Source organism: Pinus tabuliformis, chromosome 8 (assembly GCF_031772625.1).
Source record: "Pinus tabuliformis cultivar Carrire ecotype Pingquan chromosome 8, CPIR1, whole genome shotgun sequence".
NCBI lineage: Eukaryota > Viridiplantae > Streptophyta > Pinopsida > Pinales > Pinaceae > Pinus > Pinus tabuliformis.
The window spans coordinates 739,362,424-739,379,448 of NC_142294.1; the positions used below are offsets into that span (position 1 = coordinate 739,362,424).

At 36.4% G+C, this 17,025-nt stretch overlaps 1 pseudogene; it reads right to left on the reverse strand.

Annotated features, from left to right (window-relative positions):
- Positions 1 to 1,143: 1,143 nt before the first annotated feature.
- On the reverse strand, positions 1,144 to 15,657 carry LOC149237699 (leucine--tRNA ligase, cytoplasmic-like; annotated as a pseudogene).
- Between the last annotated feature and the right edge of the window lie 1,368 nt (positions 15,658 to 17,025).

Consider the following 17,025-nt stretch of genomic DNA (forward strand, 5'->3'; position numbering starts at 1 on the left):
ATATAAATCTTGCTTTGAACAAGATTTTGGTAAATATCATTTGATAAAGATTTTTTAAATACTAAATATAGAGTACTTTTGAAAATAAATGTCAAATTAATTCAGGTCATAATGATATTACAAACATTTCACATTCTCAATTAACAAAATTAATATATTACAAATAATTATATAACATATTCCTCGTAAAAGGTCACATGTTCAAATCCATAGGGGGTAGAGTATGTACACGCATGTAGAATTCACAATCAAATTCCTACTCGGAGTGGGTCCCTTGTCCCACAAACAAAGGAGTCTCATACACTAATTTGGTGTTTGTTTGGACAAGACCTTAAAAAATTATTATTATTATTATATGGATATAACCTAATGGAGTCACAAATATTTTATATGATTAATTATATAAAAAAAATGATATATAATAATAACTAATTCTATAATAGTGTAGTCTAACTAATAGATGTTTTTTTCTCTTTTATGGTAATTTTTTGCCCAAAATTTGGTAAAGATATTTTAGAATTGTAAGTTTGAGTTGTATAACCTACTAAATCTAAATGCCCCAAGGTTTTCTAGGTTGTTGAATCCAGTTATAGATTCAAAACACATTTTTAGTAACAAGAAATCAAATTCTTTCCCAAAAGTGACCCAAAATCCCCCCCACAATTTTAACTAATTCTATAATAGTGTAGTCTAACTAATAAATGATTTTTCTCTTTTACGATCTTTTAGAATCGTAAGTTTGAGTTGTATAACCTAGTAGTTATGAATGACCTAAGGTTTTCTAGTTTGTTGAATCAAGTTATAGATTTAGAACACATATTTATTAACTAGAAATCACATTATTTCCCAAAATCCTCCCTCCCCCCCACCCCATAAGAGATTCCACCTTGACATGGTTGGCCCTATTCAGTAAAGAATAAATTAGGATTCATATAATATTGGAACAAACCTCCCTTGATCCAACAGAGCAATAAAAAAGTCAATGTTGACTTTGTTGATGCTTCATAGGATCAAGGGAGGTTTGCTCCAATAGTAAACTACTCCAAGAAATTATTCTCGAAAAAAATAGGAGCTCATTCAGGTACTCATGCACTAAAGTATTTTTAATTATTATTTAGTCATAAAAATGTTTCTTAATTTATTTTATTCTTTGATTATCTCCAACTTTTTAAGTCCTATTTTCCTTTTGATTAAGTCAACATTTTTTTACAACACTTGCATCTCATCAAAATATAGCTTGACAACTAGGCGTTTAGGCCCAACAACAAGTGTTTCTTCCTTTTGAACCTAAAAAATGACATGCATTGTTTAAGAATTATTTTACAATCAACAAGTTGTTTAATAGGATTGTCCTTCAAAGTAGTTGATATGCCTTGGTAAGAGCAACAACCCTTATCAGACTTTGCTTAGAGAATATTCATGCATTCTTCTTTCCAAAGTTCATACTTTTCTGCAACATATTCTAGTAATCCTATAGTTGGAATTTTCTCTTCAACTATTGTTGCAACGTTTGCTTGACCTTTCTTAGGCTTCTTTGGAGATTTTTTTTGCTTCTAAAGAAGCTTCCACATGGAAACAATTGTATCTTATAGATATTTATTGGCTCACCGAAGGTTAAGATAAGGGAGATCTACAATTGGCCACCCTGATTTGAATACAAATTCATCCTTCTTCAAAACCTCTTTCCAAACATGTTTTGCATAATCAGGGCATATGGGAGTGATTAACCTTGTTTGGACATCCATGAATCTCCATAGTAAGTCTATATTTATGCCCCTTAAAGCACAAGACAATCTATACTCGTCTCGAGCTGCCTGAAGATCATAGAAACCTATCTTCAAGGCCTACCTAAACATCATTGAATTGTAGTTGTGTTTAGTCAACTTGACTATAATTTTTATTTCATTAGAAAATACCTGATCTGCAAAAGTTGAAGGAGGGCCTTTCCTTAAGGATGAGTCTGCAACCAAAATATCCTCCATCCATGCAATCTCATTTGTCAAACAAAGAATCACAACATTGGCAGTCTCATAAACAAAATTGGCATCATCCATGCCATCTCCTGCATCAACCAAAGAAAATTGAGTGGCATCTGAAGAGAAGTCTTCTATTGCCTCATGTGATGTTTTGAAATTTCCTATAGACTTTGACATTTTTTTCTTTCGAATTCAGCATAAAGTGCCCATTGCATCTAAATGAACTAGGCTATTTATCCTTAGGGAATATGGCAGTGTGATTGTAAATACAAAATATTATATGGTTCTAAATTAAATCCTTGCTAGATACTCGCAAATTAAAAGGATACCAGTATTCAAACTCTTTCTTCATGTGTTTCAAGAGATATGAGGGAATTTATGATTATGGGTCCCTCAAGGAATATATAATCCCAAACCTAAGTTGTCATTTTCTATGGCTTGATTAGAGAAACTTTCCTAGAATAATGTCCCCATTTTGAAAAACGTGGGAAGCTGTAATAGGCCATATCTATTGTGGAATTTGATAATGACTCAATGAGAAATTTTCCATCCCATTAAATTCTTGTTCCAAGGCCAAATGATATAGAACAAGCCCATTGATTAAGACAACTTAATGTATTATAGAAAATCCATGAAATTATGATCTACTAATATGAGCAATCTGAAATAAAATTTCTTCTCACATAAACACAAAATTTCTCTAGTAGATGCTGTGAAATAGGAACAAAAATAAAGGCACAATCACACAATTCAAAAACACATAATCGTCTAGGGAATCCAATTGGGAAAACCCTATGCTTGATGAGAATTTTATTTATAGCAAAATCTGAGCAATTGATCTATTACAAAATACAAATGTTTCAATTTGAAAGACACACGTCTTTCCTGCTTGATCTATGCTTGAAACATTTGCAAGGCTTCTGATCTCTACTTCCCTCTACCAAACTATGCACAAGCTTCTCTTGCACACTCTTCCTCTCACAAGTTCCATGCAAAAAATCGTGCTTCCTTTTACTTGGTATCACTAACTTGTGCTTACCAAAAGAATGTGTAACAATGTGCCTTCGCTCCTCCTTTTAAAGCAATTCAAATGGCCAAATTTGGTGAGTTTCTAATTAAGGAGTTTTCTTTTGTGTTTGTTTGAGTTAGCATGAGTTAACTACTCATGCAACTCGTCCTATCTCTTGAGACTCAACCACTTGTTATTTTCCTCAATTAAACCACACTAGAAGACTGATAACTCGACCTTCCACTTTGACACATCAATTAACTTCTTCATGAGCACTTCCTAAATTTTGGGAATTCACTATAAATTTTAGGAACTCATCCTACTTTTTAGGAACTAGATCCTAACTCATATGAACTCATGCATGCTCAAGGATAAACTCATTGAGGCTCCTTCAATCAAGGCATAAAACAAGGAGCCCATTCTCACTACAATTTTCAACACTCCTTAGAGAGGAAGGTGTTCCTGGAAGAACCTTCTCCACCTGGATTTGTCTCCAACTCTACCAAGTTCTCCACTACTATAGCTGCTCACTCTAAACTAGAAGGATTCCCTACTTTCTTCTACAGAACCTGCTTTGAAGAAATATTCTTTCCCACCGTGCTTTGTGAGTCCACAATTTTCCACTATCAATGATCACAACTCCTTTTGTGTCACTGAACTTTAGCTCACTGATCTACCCACTAGAAGGCCTCTAGCTCCACTAAGAAGTCTTCTCATTGGGTCTTCAGGATCTGCCATCTTATCTGTTGATTTTTGAGTAGCTTGCGAGGTACTCCAAGCCCTAGGGTTCAGGGTTTGGAGGGAAAAGTGCTACAAGATTCACTTGTGGGCTTGGAACCCAAGGTTAGGGTTTTGTACCCATCGTTATTTGGGCCAAAAAAATGGACCCATTTCGACATGTGATGGATGAGGATGATATCTCTTGTCAAGACGAATCCGATGCAACAAAAGTCATCTGATTTCGAGTTGTAGGAAATGATATATGATTTTTTGAAGTATATGGTTGGGTTTGCACATGAGGAGTCTAGTTCGGCTTGATGTTAATAAGCCATGTGATAGTTATACAAGCCATAACTGAACTTTGGAGGAAACCCTTGTATTTGGTATAAATACAAGGTGAATTAGGGTCATTTGAGGCATCCATCTTGTGCAACACAAGGGCAACATAGAAGAGGAGAAAGAAACTCGTTGAAGGAGAAAGTAACCTCAGTTTGGCCACAGGAGAAGAGGCAGACCAATGAGGAGGATAAGGTTTATTTGGGATCCTTTTTATGGCTATGTGGAGGGTTATATCATCCTACAGGAAGGACGAGTTAGGAGAGAGAAGAAACAGGTCTATTGTGGAAAAATTAAGGTAACGTACCTCTGTTTGTATAGGTCATGGGTACATGAAGGTAGTTGTGGTAGGCCACAAGCCATACCACCAAAAAAAAGTGCCTACGTAGGGCTATTTTGAGGCTGGTTTATGCCCAGAACAACAACACATAAGGAGGGCATTCTTCCATGGTGAAGACGAAATTGTTTGAGGGACTGTGAGTGGATGTTTTAGGGCTGTTGCAATGTGCCATGCACCCTAACCAAGAACGGTGAATGACAACAGTAGTATAATAGACTTGAAGTTGGAGTTTGCCTTATGTTGGGTCACGGTATCGACCAACTTTGGATCAGTTTTATGAGAAACCTATAAGTGCCATGTGTTGAGGTGAAATTGGGCAGTTGGAGACCTCAACTAGGAGTAGAACTTATAGTGAATATTTGGGAGCCATTGGACTTGTGGAGGGCAACATGTTGGCTACCCAAAGTAGCCCGTGACTAGCATTTCTAAAGGAGGTGTGACAACAGATGTGAGGGTGAATTTTAGAGCCTAATGTGCAACACATTAAGGGATTTTTGAGGTCTAAAATGGGCCTCCTAAGAAAAATGTACAACCAAAATAAAATTTATAAGAACCAATAGGATTCAAGATGATGATGTCAACCATGGGGGATGATTCACCATTTTTGGAGTAAAAAAGTACAAAGATTAAAAAATAACAAAATGATAAAACTACTTTTTCAAGTCATATTTTCAACTTATCTTCCTAAGTTTTTACTCAAATTTCAAGCAGGAGTACTCATTGGATGCAAAATTTAATTCCTCATCCAAGGAGTACCCATGTTGCATACTTTCGATAGACCCTACCACATGAAAAATGATAAATAAATGAAAAAACGTGATTGCAATCACATTTTTCATGTATTTCTCATTTTTCGTGTAGCAGGGTCCATCGAAAGAATTCAACATGGGTACTCCTTGGATTAGGAATCAAATTATGCATCCAACGAGTGTTTCCACTTGAAATTTGAGTAAACCCATACAGAGATAAGTTGAAAATACGAGTTGAAAAAATAGTTTTTTCTTTTTTCCATCTAAAATTTGATGATGTAATCTAATATTATTTTATTATGTCCACTATTATTTTATAATTTCCTTAGGAGGCCCATTTTAGACCTCAAAAATCCCCTAATGCTTTGATGGACAAAAGTGACTGCTAGATTGGAAGATTGGAGCTTAGGTATTGGCCAACCTAGAGAGCAGATTGGATCAAACCATGTTCATTGTAGCAGAAGTGATCCAAAATGGATCTAGAATAGACTTCTAAGTCTAAAGTGTTCCTCACAGAGGAAGACGAAAGTCAAGGAATGCTCTTGGAAGTAGTCTTATTGTGTATATTGTTTCATTCTGAATCCAACGCAATTTGAACGGGCCAAAACAAACTTCGGATGAAGAAGTTATCGCAAAAAGAAGTTTGCCCCTTAACCTTAGAAAATGAGGCATTTCTTATTAAATGTGGCTTAAAGGGTTAATGTTATCCTTATGACCCTTGTTAAGTGCTAAACCTTTATAAAGCACATTTTGCATTAAAATTCGGATAAAACATGTAGGCAGTAGCAGCTAGACGCACTTGAAGAACTTATAGAACATCGACTAAACCTTTTGAATTCCAAAAGGAAGGCCGTAAATGGTATTTCGGGCGGGCTTCAAGCAGTAAGCGGTATTGGACGGGCTCCGCCTGATTCCATACATTGACTGATGCGTGGCATGACATAGGAGAGAGGAAACCGCTTTTTCGGGCGGTTAATCCCCATGTAAGTTATGCGCCTAAAATGGACTGTCAGCCATCGGATTAGCGGTCGTGGATCAACGGTTAGGATCTGATCGGCGGATCGGCGATCGGCATGACCAAAGGAAAGAACCCCTGGGCCATTACCAATGTGATAAGCCAATAGCGAGATGTGATATTGACCGTCCGATCGAGGAGTCAGATCAACGGTCCAGATTTGATCGGCGATCGATGATCGGTGATCCCCGACACAAAGGCCAATGCACCATGCGATTTGTGATAGTGATATGCCAATAGAAGGTGGACCCGATAGAGATTGTGGATGCGATTTCATAATATTTGAAATCCGGTTTATTCAGATTTTCTTTGTATTTCCCGTGTATTTGGGTTTTGGCCAATACGCCATGCGATTACGATTTGCGATAGAATGGTAGACCCGATGGGTTTATAGATGCGATTCTATAATATGTGAAGTCCAGGTTTTCGGATTTTCTATGTCTTCCTTTGTATTTGGGTTTTTTTGACCTCCCACTTGTGTGATCGCGATTTGCGATGACAGGACGGACCCGAGAGGGATATAGGTGCGATTGCATGCATTTTGAAGTCCGGTTAAACGCCCATGATGGGTTTTTCATGCATTTCCTATGTATTTCTATTATTTGGTTGTCATAGCCAGAGGAAGGAAAAAGGATCGGGTTTCCCCATGCCGATGATTCCTTTCCATTGTAAATGGATTCTTATGGTGAACAGTTGGGTTTTCCATGATGAAGGACTGTAATTGACGTGTTACAAATGCACAAAGCGCACAATTGCAGAAGCTTGCTGAGAATGCGCGCAGAGGCCGAGAGATAACACAAAGAGCAGAACTGACAGAGGGTCGCTTGGAGGTCGGGCGAACCCAGAAGCTCGTGAGAGCTAGAGCCAGAGCCAGAGAGCTCATAGTAGACTTCTAAGAGCCATGGAGCTATAATGAAGCTGCAGAACAACAAAGAGATCAAATGATCAAGCTGTTGCTGGTGTCCAGAGTGTGCTGAAGACAGAAGAAGGAGTTCCAAAGACAGTTAAGAGGATTTTGAGGGAGTTAGAGAAGCCAGAAGCTCAAGAAGCTTAGAGCACTGACTAAAGGAGTCAAGTCCAGAGAAGCCTAGATCTATCTGTAGAGTGAGGATAGCTAGTGGGATAATATGGTGTTCTAAGCCCATTGTTTCTATGTAAACCAATGGAGTTGAGTGTGGAGCTTGTAAAAGAATTGATGCCATAATCCCAGAGAGCCTAGTTGAGTTGACTAGAGCTCAAGGAGACGTAGCCCAAGAGGTTTGGGTGAACTCCATGTTATATTGCTGTTATGTGTGTTTGTTTATTTGCTGCTTTACTTACTGTCACATGTATTTAAATATCAGCATAAGCAACAGAACTTAAAGCACTTAATAGTTAAAGGAAAACTAAAAGCATACACCTATTTCAAGCATTTTTAATTCCACAATTGGTTAATCATAAGGTCTTGGAAATATATAAGCTTTGGAAGTGGGAGAGGTTCTTGTAAGCATGACAAGAAGCCTTTGGTGCCCCATTTTCAGATCATGAAGTGACTTCCAACAATATTAGGTGGTAGCCCTCCTGGAGACTCTATGTGTTGTCCTCTAAAGGACTAAGGGGAAGATAGAGAGAAAACCTGGAGCGAAGTACCGACAGGAAAAGATACGACATAGACGCTGCAACATGATTTTCATTGTATCTTGTATACCATAGGCTGTTGTATTATTCATATTGGTTTAATATAACAAAGATTGGGTTGTACATTATTGTACAATATTTTGTTAAAAATTGTGTATACTTGTGCATATGTGATTTACTGCTTTATATTTTCCACTGTGCAAAGTAGTTCTTGTTGAGATTCTTGGTTTGGTAGTGTAAAAGATTCTAAGATTCTATCCTAGACCCAATATTTTGGAAATTCAACATTATGAGCGGTTTTGCAATCTGAAACCCATTGAAATAGGGTTCCACAACTCTTCCTCCTAACAACTCATTAGTCCTTCAATGACCACTATACATGAGGACTTCAAGGAATGCACACTTGCCAAGATTTTGGCTACTCTAGAATGCTACTCCTAGGGCACACAAATCTGCCTTGTCACTATGACACATCAACCCTATTGTCACTCTCCTCGGGACCTCAAAAATTTCCCACACACAGTTAACTCTTTGATTGATCTAGGGCTTGAAAATTTACCATGAACAATCCATACACTTAATATTATTAGTCTACTTCAGAAGTTCTTCTCCTATGATGTGTTTCTCTCAACTTGTGTTGGTCTTTATTATGTTCTCTGCTCTGATACCATGTATAAAATTTATGAAATTTTGATTTGCTAATATGAGCAGTCTGAAATAAAAATTATTCTCACATAAACACATAATTTCTCTACCAGATGCAGAGGAATATGAACACAAATAAAAGAAAAATCACACAATTCAAAAAACACAGAATTGTTTAGGGAACCCAATTAGGAAAACCCTATGCTTGATGAGAATTTTGTTGATAGAAAAAAACTAAGCAATTGATTTCCTACAAAATACAATTGTTTCAATCTGAAAGACACACTTGTCTTTCCTGCTTGATATAAGCTTGAAACCTTTATAAGACTGCTAATCTTGGCTGCCCTATTCCAACCTGTACACAAGCTTCTCTTGCACACTCTTCCTCTCACAAGCTCCATGCACAAACTTGTGCTTCCTATTGCTTGGTACCACCAACTCGTGCTCACCAAAATAATGAGTAACAATGTGCCTTCACTCCTCCTTTTAAAGCAATTCAAATGACGAAATTTGGTGAGTTTCTAATTAAGGAGTTTTCTTTTGTGATTGTTTGATTTAGCATGAGTTAACTACTCATGCAACTCATCCTATGTCTTGAGACTCGACCACAAGTTATTTTACTTAATTAACTTTCACTAGAAGACTGATAATTTGACCTTCCACTTTGACACATCAATTAACTGCTTCATGAAAACTTCCTAAATTTTAGGAACTCGCCCTACTTTTTCAGAATTAGCTCCTAACTAATAGGAACTTGTGCATGCTCAAGGAGAAACTCATTGAGGCTCCTTTAATTAAGTCACAAAAGAAGGAACCCATTCTCACTACAATTTCCAACATGTATGCTCAAATGCATGCCCAACCTCATCATAATACAACTCCATCTTGGTCAAAACATTTGATTCCTTTTCTTTCCACTCAGGTTCACCATATGTTATGCACCATTGGTCAGTAAGGGCAAAACACATTCATCACTTGACCTAGATGTTACCTTTTTTCACAGGCTTCCTATACATAACTACCTCCACTGTGTTGGGTGTGTGTTATATTCTCTACACGACTAATCGCACATGCGGGGGGTTCACAGGGGGGAGTTATCCCCTTCTATTCATTGCTTCAGGAACAACAGGGGGTGTGTTGCCCCCCCTGTTGGGGGATTTCAGACCCTATATTAGGTGGGCAGACCTAGCTATGCTTTTGGGCATGGGTTTTGCACATGGTTTTGGGCATGCTGGTTTTCTCCCCATGGTATTTTGTAGATCTGGTCAAGGGAATTACAATTATGTTCTAATCCCAGGTTAATGGATTGGGGTTTATGAATGCTTCGACATTTATATATATATATATATATATATATATATATATATATATATATATATATATATCTATATATATATATATATCTATATATATATATATATATATATATATATATATATATATATATATATATATATATATATATATATCTATATATATATATCTATATATGTATTGTAACATTGAAAGGAACATAATGAAAAATCAATCTTGTAGTCCCGATTTTGGGATCCAGGGGAAAATATATGTGTATTTGTTTTATATTATCGTCATTGTTTATTTTTTATTTTTAGAATTCGTCTACAGGTAATTTTTATACAGGGTTAAAACCAAAATTTGGTATCAAAGTTGTTTAAGCTTCAAGGGGACACCTTTACTATTGAGGATTTTTTCTCGGGCTTGTGGTAGACCCTGTTTAGTGAGAAATATGCGGGATTCATTCTTACGGTGAAAGAAGATGGCGAGTAGTGGAAAGATAGCGATCACAAATTTTAATGGTCAGAGTTTTGAGTTGTGGAAACTCAAGATGAAGGATCTGTTAGAGGATAAAGATTAATGGATTGCGGTAGATCCCGGTACTAAACTAACGACAATGTCAGATGAAGACTAGGCGAAGTTGGATCGGAAAGCAAAGAGCACAATATGGTTGTGTATATCAGATTCAATATTGTTGAATGTATCAGGGGAAGCTATGACGAAGGATTTGTGGGATAAGTTAGGGACTTTGTAACAATCTAAGTCTTTGGTGTACAAATTGTTCCTATGGAAAAAGTTGTATAACATGAGGATGAAGGATGCGGAATCAATGAAAAAGCATATGAATTCCTTTAATACTGTGGTAAGCCAGTAGTTATCTGTTGATATTAATATTTCAGATGAAGATAAGTGCATCAGTTTGTTGTATTCCCTACCAGATTCGTGGGACAGTCTAGTTGTTGCAATAGATAGCAATACAACTACCATGAATTTTGATGATATAGTCTCATCCTTGTTGTCGGAGGAGATGAGAAAAAAAAATATGGAGGGTCAGAATGGATATGCCTTGTCTATACGAGGACGGTCCCATAACATAAACAAAACTAATTCCTCAAGTGCTAGATTTAAATCTAGAGGGAGATCTAAATCTTGAGGAAAACTTGTAAAGGTGTGCTAGAAATGCCAAAAGGAAGGGAACTTCAAAAAGGAATGTAGTTCTAAAGCTCCTGTGAAAGGAAAGGAATCTAATGATTCTCCTTTTGTAGAGGCGTAAACCACCTCAGATGAAGGTGGGGATGTGGGGACTTAGGTGCATCCTTTCACTTCACTCCCCATAGGGAGTGGTTCTACGAGTATGCGAAATATGATGGTGATGATGTATTCTTAGGGGATGACAGGAAGGCTAGAAACATCGGACGTGGAAAAGTCAAGCTGAAGTTGCAAGGTGGAAGGATTAGAACACTTCCGGGTGTTTTGCATATTCCTACATTGGCCAAAAATTTGATTTCTGTAATCAAGATGGATGATGCAGGTGTAAAAACAGTGTTCGAGAAAGATACCTGCAAGATGGTGAAGGGAGCATTGGTATTGATGTAGGGAGTTCGGATTGGAAATATATACAAGCTTCTAGGTAGTACTATTATTTATGGGAGTAACAATTATGTGGTTCCTGAAAGTGGAGTAGAAAATCTAGTGGTCTATGGAGAAAAGATCATGATATGGAATCAAAGGCTTGGACATATTGGAGAGAAGGGACTTCGAATGCTTCATGGTAATGGTATGGTAAAAGGTATGTCTAATTGCTCTCTGGATTTCTATTTTGTGAACATTGTGTATATGGGAAGAAAAATCGGGTGAGTTTCCCCTTTGATGCTAAGAGTGTGAAAGGGATATTAGAGCTTGTGCACAGTGATGTGTTTGGACCTGTGTCAGTTCCATCACTGGATAAGTATATGTACTATGTATAATTTATAGATGAATTCTCAAGGAATACATGGATATATTTCCTCAGGAAGAAATATGAATTCTTTGACAAGTTTAAATATTTTAAGGCTCTGCTGGAAAACCAGATAGAGAAAATGATAAACGTGCTGAGGACATATAATTGTGGAGAGTTCTGCAAGAAGGAATTTGAAGAGTTCTGTAAGAAGTGTGGTATAACACAACAAAGGACTACTCTATACACACCTCAGAAGAATGAATTTGTAGAAAGAATGAACAAGACGTTGATGGAAAAGGCAAGAAGCATGCTTAGTGGTGTTGAGTTAGGACAAGAATTATGGGTAGAGGCAGTGGAGACTGCATGTTACCTGGTTAATAGATCACCTTCATTGATGTTGGAGGATAATACTCCACATGAGGTATGGATCGGTAAGAAACCCTCTCTTTCACATCTGAGGGTAATTTTCTGTGATGCATATGTACATGTTCCAAAGGAGAAAATAACCAAGTTGGGTAGTAAATTTGAAAGGTGCATCTTTATTGGGTATAAGGATGGTGTAAAAGGTTATAGTCTTTGGAACCTAGAAACAAGGAAGGTTGTGTACAACTAAGATTTGGTGTTTAGAGAGGTGAAATATGTTATTAAACATGAATTCCTACCAAAGGAACCTGAGAAGATAGAGTTTGAGCTAAAGGAGGAAGAATCAGACTCTACTGCAGAACATGAATCAAAAGATGAAGAGCCACAAACTCCTACTGTGAGAAGATCAGTTCGAGAAAGAAGGTAGCCAGAAAGGTATAGTCCATCTACTTTCTATTCAAGTTTTTCTTTATCTCTTACTGATGATGATCCCAAAACTTTTAGGGAGGAAGTAGATTCAGAGGATGGAAAACTCTGGAAAGAGGCCATGGTTGATGAAATGGCATCTTTGGACAAAAATGAGGCTTGGGATCTGGTGGAGTTGTCGGCTGGAAGGAAACCCGACCTCAGCCTTAGTCCATGTCAATAAGCTCTAGATACACTAGCTTCCGTCCCCATTGGAAGAAAATGGGTGTTTAAGAAGAAGATGAATGTAAAATGCAAGGTGAATAAATACAAAGCTTAGTTGGTAGCAAAAGGTTATTCCCAGGTGTCGGGAAATGATTTTGGTGATATTTTTTCTCCTTTTGCCAAGGTAGCTTCTATTAGATTGCTTTTATCTATTGCTTCTTCTTTTTATTTTGAGGTAGAATAGATGGATGTGAAGACATCATTTCTTCATGGGGATCTAGAAGAAGAGATCTACATGAAGCAACCTGAAGGCTTTGTGGTGAAGGGAAAGAAAGAACTAGTATGCAGGTTAAAAAAGTCTCTGTATGGGTTAAAACAATCACCAAGGATGTGGTATCGTAATTTTGATACATATACGGGGTCTTGGCTTCACCAGAAGCAAAGTGGATCACTGTGTGTATTTTAAATTAATTGGTGACCATGTTATTTATCTAGTCTTGTATGTGGATGATATGTTGCTGATTGGAAATGACAAATAAATTATCCAGGATTTGAAGACCCAATTGTCCTCCAAATTCAACATGAAGGATCTTGGTGCTACAAACTATATTTTGGGCATGGAAACTAAATGAGATAGGGAAAATAGAAATCTCTGGTTAAACCAAAGGAAGTATGTCGAGAAAATATTGCAGAGGTTTAATATGATGAACAGTAAATTAGTGAAGGTTCCTATTCCTGTAGGTGTAAAGTTATTTGTTGAACAATGTCCCAAGACATAAGAAGAGGAAGAAGACATGTCTCATTTTCCATATGCAAGTGTAGTTGGTAGCCTAATGTATGCAATGGTTTGTATTGGGCTAGACATTGCACATGCAGTGGAAGTATTGAGCAGGTTTATGTTAAAATCAAGGAAGGAGAATTGCACAATAGTGAAGCGGGTTTTCAGGTATTTTCGTGGCTCTAGTGATTATGGTTTGTGCTACTAAGGAAGACCAGGATTGGATAGAGTTTTGGACATTCATGGCTTTGTTGATGTAGACCGGGCTGAAGATATGGATTAGAAAAGATCTACAAGTGGGTATGTGTTTAGTCTATTTGGAGGTGCAGTCAATTAGATGACCAAGAGACAATCTGTAGTGGCACTTTCAACTATAGAGGCAGAATAGATGACAACTACTCATGCAAGCAAGGAAGTTGTTTGGTTGTAGAGACTGTGTTCAAGTATGGGGTTAGTACAACGAGCTATAAGGATAGACTGTGACAGCCAAAGTATAATTTTCTTGGAAAAGTTCCCTACTTATCATTTAAAGACAAAGCACATTAATGTTCAATATCACTTTGTGAGGGATATGATTGAGGACAAAAAGGTGTTGCTAGTAAAGGTGGACACTTTGAAAAATATTGTAGATGCATTGATGAAGTCTATGAGCACTGAGAAGTTTTCTTGGTGTAGAGAAACAATGGGCATTGCAAGGCTAGACCAGTGACTAAGATATCCTATGATCGCTTGTGTGGAAAAGAAAACAAAAAGGGAGAGAATGTTGGTTTTGTGTTATATTATTTCCACGACTAGTTGCACGCGTAGGAGGGTCATAGGGGGGTGATATCCCCTCCTATTCATTGTGTTGGGCGTAGTAGGGGGGGGGGCACAACCACCCCTATTGAGGGGTTTCAGGGGGGAAATATCTCCTCTACACGGGGTCTGGGCCAACACCTCAAGAATTTTTTTTGGACCTTGTATTAGGTGGGCAGAACTACCTATGGTTTTGTGCATGGGTTTTGCACATGGTTTTGGGCATGATAGTTTTATGCCCATGGTATTTTGTAGATCCAGTCAAGGGAACTACGATTATGTTCTAATCTAGGGTTAATGGATTGGGGTTTATGAATCCTTCCACATGTGTGTGTGTGTGTATATATATATATACATATATTGTAACATTAAAAGGAACATAATGAAAAATCAATCTGGTAGTCCCGGTTTTGGGATCAAGGGGAAAATCTTTGTGTATTTGTTTTATATTCTCATCATTGTTTATTTTCTGTTTTTAGAATTCATTTATAGGTAATTTCTATACAGGGTTAAAACTTACACCCTATCTCCAAAAGTTTTTTTCCTGATTAGAGGTCTTGCTTCTTGAAATTTTGAGCCCTTGAACTCCTCCAATATCAGTGGTCCGTCTGTGAATCTACATGATAAGTTAATATCTTTGTCTTTGCAAGTTTGTCTTTGTCATTTGGGCTCTTGATCTTCAAATCAACACACACCTTTTTAGATGACTTGTCCCCAAAATCTGGAGTGCTAATTATATAGATTACATTAAATGGTAAAACCCATTCATCCTTCACAAGGAACTGGGCCCCGAGGGCATGTTTTAACTTTAGATTCAACAAGGCCATATAATCATTTGCTGAATCACTAGGGACACTGGTTACTATTCCAGTGCCTTTGTCTATTACAACTATGAGCATGGGAAGGGCATACACAACCACATTGACTATCTAAGGTGACTTCAACAATAAACCAATCAAATCATGACCATATATGTCTAATAAGCATGGGGGCTTCTTAGGTATCTTATACATATATTGATATGAAAGATTAAGGGAAACCCTCTTAGTGATAATAAACACATCAATATATTTGATTTCGAATGTGCCATACTCAACAACGAAAAATAAATGAAAAAATAGCACTACATATAGAATGGACTTAGAGTTGAATAATTTTAAGGTGGTTGCATATATCCTAGTATTCCATAGTAGAACATACTAGGATGGGAATTATAACTCGCACACACAACCACCACCACAATATAACTAATCATAAAATAAAATGGATCACAAAGAGAGAGAGAGGATGCAAACACATGAATCTTACCAACTTTTGTCCCAAAGCTATATCTGACTTCTGGGTTGGTATGACTTTGTCATATGAATAGTTTAAATATATGTTCTGATTTAAAACATACTCATACACATTACTGAGAAGTAGGATAGTGACTTCAATGATTTCATACATCTTTTACCAGTACTAGTCCTTTGTTACTGCTCACTAGTGACATATATCAATAAGAAAAATATTTCACATCTTACTTAGAAGCATGCCATACTCTAGATTGTGCTTGTGCTCATGTCAACAAGCATAATTTATTAATTCTGGTGCTTATTTAGAGTATGTTACTTTTCTGAGAAATCACTCAGGGTCCACCCTATATGAATAGGCCCAAAGCACTTTACCCAAGACTCTCTCAAGAATTTACCCAAGACTCTCAAAATTCAAGAGCATTCAAAGTAATGGTATACATTGGCAAGTATTCATGAGTGTATTTAGTAGGAGATAGCCTATATTATAGGGTTTATTGTTTATTCCTTTTACTACCTAGGACCTTGATTTCTTTTCCATCATTTTATGAGCGTTTCCTCCACATATACGATAGATCTATTATCCTTCTGAGGTATCTTCTGCAATAATAGTCTCATGAGTTGCCATTTCCTCCACATCTAGAATGGTATCCTTTCTAGGTATCTTCAACAATAATGGTTATCGAACCTAAACTTGAACCTAAATCATATGACATTGGTTCAATTATGAAAGTACAAATGTGTCCACTTTTCTGAACATTATATTAGAGCCATTGACTGTATTCAATATATGTTGATTTTTTTGGAGTTCAGATAGTATAAGTAGGTTTTTGTTGGAATTTGAACACCATTAGTTTGTGATGACTACATTGTGTTTAGCAGTGCTTCATTCAAGGTCTCAACCCAACATACACCAAATTGGTGTATTGAGGTCACATGGGATCCACTCCGAGTAGGAATTTGACTATGAATTCTACATGTGTGTACATACACTACCCGCTATTGATTTGAACATGTGAACTTTTACGAGGAATATGTTGTATCATTAATTGTAATTTATTAATTTTTTTAATTGATAATGTGAAATGTTTGTAATATCATTATGACCTGAATTAATTTGGCATTTATTTTCAAAAATACTCTATATTTAGTATTTAAAAAATATTTATCAAATGATCTTTACCAAAATCTTGTTCAAAGAAAGATTTATATGTAATTTGTTATTTTAAAATAAGAATATGTATACATGATAATATTTTATTTATACATTTCCAAATTAACATTATAATTAATTTAATTTTTTAAAATTCTATTAATTTTGAAATTCCAACTAATAGATCATATTTTTTTAATATTTTTTTTAATATAAGATTCATTAGATATCCAAATTTACTCTAACAATCATGTAACTCTAAAAATACATATGAAATTTTGCAAAAATAAAATGATAAATAAACTTTATGTATTTTAATTTATGTTGTGTTTTTAAAGTAGATAATTTATGTAACCATTTATTACCTAATTG